Source organism: Palaemon carinicauda, chromosome 4 (genome assembly GCF_036898095.1).
Source record: "Palaemon carinicauda isolate YSFRI2023 chromosome 4, ASM3689809v2, whole genome shotgun sequence".
NCBI classification, from domain to species: Eukaryota; Metazoa; Arthropoda; class Malacostraca; order Decapoda; family Palaemonidae; genus Palaemon; species Palaemon carinicauda.
The window spans coordinates 123,302,708-123,306,518 of NC_090728.1; positions in this window are offsets into that span (position 1 = coordinate 123,302,708).

Consider the following 3,811-nt stretch of genomic DNA (forward strand, 5'->3'; position numbering starts at 1 on the left):
GGTCGCTATGCAAGACATCCAGTTAGATTACAGGATGTCTGTCGTGGACGAGCGTCTGAAGGAATACCCCCTGGCAGAAGCCCAGGGTGAAGTTCAAGCCCCAGACGTTGTAGAGGAAGAGGTCGACGAGGTGTCGGCTACTCCGGTTCAGATCCCGGAGCCTATTCCCTCATCATCGGCCGGTCTCCCAGTAGAGCTGGGACAGGCCCTCTCCTCCATTGTTGGAATGATCCAACAGATGCAGAAGGAGAATCAGGAGAAGGCGGCTGCAATGGAACTGTGGATGCAGAGCCTTGCAGAATCACATGGGCCCCAGAAGAGGTTCAATGTGAAAGACCTTCCCTTGTGCTCAGATGCTAAACCATGTGTCTGGCTGAGGAAGGAACCAGCTTCAAAGGAGACAGAGCCGAAGGAGGTCATAGTGATGGACCATACTAAGGCTCAAGCTCTGCTTTCATCCTCGTTGAAAGAGAGGGGCTTCTCTAACTCAAAGGCATCTCCTTTGAGCAAGAAGCTCCCTTCCTTTGTGTCCTCTCCTGCTAGAGCCTTCGCCTTTTTACAGAAAGGGTTTGCGGCTGTACTAAAAACAGTCGAGGCCGACAAGCCTTGCCCCTCCCTGGAGGAGTGTAAACCCTTGTCGCTGGCCCTACCTATGGACCACAAAGACTGGAAGGACGTCCATCTTACGTTCTCAGTTGGGAAGTTGGAGGCTGATATCGCTGGACGTCAGTTCGGCAGGGACCTCCCTAAGCTGTCTGACTTTCTCTTGCAGAGAGAGTTCGAGACAAAAGAAAGACTGGCTGCCTCAATGTCTCTTCAGACTACTCTTGAGACGATGGCAAGTGACCCCAAGGTCCATGAAATGTTCATGGTGGTGGCGAAGACTCATCTGGCCACAGTGACGAAGGACCTTTATGGCTTCGTCAAGGCGAGGAGAGCTTGTAGGGAGTTCGTGTTCACCTCGGCTACGGTGAGGCACGAGCCAAGGAAACTAATCTCCTCCAACATTTGGGGCAAAGACCTTTTCCCTACCGATTTGGTCAAAGAAGTAGTTGATAAGGCCGCCTTGGAGAATAGAAACCTTCTCCAGAAGTGGGGCCTGGCTATCAAAAGAAAATCTTCCCCAGATGAGGGTCCTCAACCAAAGAGGAAGACTATGAGGACTAGGCTACCGTCTCGGCCAGCCAAGCCTGTTAGACAGCAACTGCAATTGCCAATGCCTCCAGTGACCCAGATCGTGGCACAAACCCCGACCACTTTTCAGTGGGTACCCCAGGCCGTGTCGACACAGTCCACGGCATTCACCCCATCTTTCGAAGGGCAGTCTACTTCCTTTCAAGCAAAGCCTAGAGGGGCAGCCAGAGGCTCGTCTGGGCGCCCCTCAAGGGGAAGGGGATTCAGGGGTGGTCGTGGTCAGGGAGGCGAGACGTCGGGACGGCAGTCCAAGTGGGATGATACCGGTAGGATGGAGACCTCTGAAATTTCGGGATCGGTGGACCTTCGATCCCTAGGTCCACAGCCTACTCAAGAATGGACTGGGCTGGAGCTGGTACAGCACTCCACCCCCGGGCCTTCGGGTTTTCCAACACTCCACCCCCGTTCTGGAGGAGTACGTTCAAAAACTGTTGGAGAAAAATGTGATCCGAAAGGTGAAGTCCATCAAATTCGAAGGGAGGCTGTTTTGTGTTCCCAAGAAAGACTCGGAAAAGCTCAGAGTCATTCTGGACTTGTCGCCACTCAACAAGTTCATAGTGTATTGCAAATTCAAGATGCTAACACTGCAACGCATAAGGACCTTACTGCCCAAGAGGGTATATTCCGTCTCTATAGACTTGTCAGACGCCTATTGGCACATTCCAATCAACCGTCGACTCTCCCCCTACCTAGGGTTCAGGCTACAACGAAGACTATACGCCTTCAGAGCCATGCCATTCGGGCTAATCATAGCCCCAAGGATTTTGACGAAGCTTGCGAGCGTAGCTCTCAAACAATTACGCCTAAAGGGAATTCAGGTAGTAGCCTACCTGGACGACTGGTTGGTGGGGGCAGCATCCGAGACAGAATGCTTGCAAGCTTCCAGTCAAGTGATCCAGTTCCTAGAGTACCTAGGTTTCAAGATCAACAGAAAAAAGTCTCAACTTTCTCCATCTCAAAAGTTCCAGTGGCTGGGAATCCACTGGGACCTTTTGTCACACCGTTTCTCCATCCCGGCGAAGAAAAGGAAGGAGATAGCGGGTTCTGTCAAGAGACTTCTAGATTCCGAAAGGATATCAAGACGCGAACAGGAGAGGGTACCGAGCTCTCTCCAGTTTTCTTCGGTGACAGACACAGTGCTAAGAGCACAGCTAAAGGATGCAACCGGAGTTTGGAGAAGTTATGCATCAAACGTGCGAAGAGGTCTGAGAAGACCAGTTCCGCTTCGGCTACGTACTCTTCTCAGGCCTTGGTCCCAAGCCAGACATCTAAAGAAGTCGGTTCTTCTTCAGCCACCTCCCCCTTCGGTGACGATTCACTCAGACGCCTCGAAGGAGGGATGGGGAGGTCACTCTCATCAGAAAAAAGTCCAGGGGACTTGGTCCAAGCTATTCAAGACCTTTCACATAAACTTTCTAGAAGCTATGGCAGTGCTCCTTACCTTAAAGAAAGTTTCCCCGCGTCACTCGATCCACATAAGGTTGGTGATGGACAGCGAGGTAGTTGTGAGATGCTTGAATCAACAAGGATCGATGTCACCACCTCTCAACCTGGTGATGTTGGCCATCTTCCGATTGGCGGAAAAGAAGAAATGGTACCTGTCGGCAGTTCACCTTCAAGGAGTCCGCAATGTGACAGCGGACGCTCTATCCAGGTTCACACCGATAGAGTTGGAATGGTCCTTAGACGCAGGATCATTCTCCTTCATTCTGAATCAAGTCCCAGAACTGCAGATAGGCCTCTTTGCGACGAAAGACAACAAGAAGTTGCCCCTGTACGTGTCCCCGTACGAGGACCTCTTAGCGGAAGCAGTGGACGTGATGTCCCTCAACTGGAACAGAGGGTCCAGGATTTATCTGTTCCCTCCTCACAACCTTCTGTTGAGGGTCCTCAACAAACTGATAACCTTCAAGGGGGTAGCGGCAATAGTAGCCCACAAGTGGCCGAACAGCGTGTGGTTCCCCCTGGCATTGGAACTACAGCTGAAGTTTGTACCGCTACCAGATCCAGTTCTGACCCAGCGAGTCCAGAAGTCGACTGTCTGCGCTTCATTACAGAAAACCCGGACCCTGCAGCTCATGATTTTCTCTCCCTAGCGGTGAGAAAGCGTTTCGGGATTTCGAAAGCCAGCATAGACTTCCTAGAGGAATATAAGTGCAAATCTACTAGAAGGCAATATGAGTCATCTTGGAGAAAATGGGTGGCCTTTGTCAAGGCGAAGAATCCGCAGGAGATCTCGACAGACTTCTGCTTATCTTTCTTCATCCACCTCCATGGTCAAGGATTGGCAGCTAACACGATTTCAGCGTGTAAGTCTGCTTTGACAAGACCCAGTCTATATGCCTTCCAGGTCGACCTAGGTAACGAGTTCTTTAATAAAGTTCCGAAAGCCTGCGCTAGGCTCAGACCTTCAGCACCTCCATAGGCCATTTCATGGTCTTTAGACAAAGTTCTTCATTTCGCTTCTCTGTTGAGCAATGAAGAGTGTGCGTTAAAGGATTTGACACAAAAAGTTATTTTCCTATTTGCACTCGCGTCCGGGGCCAGGGTTATTGAGATTGTAGCCCACTCGAGAGAGGCAGGTCGTGTTCAGTTCCTGGATGGGGGAGAACTGAAC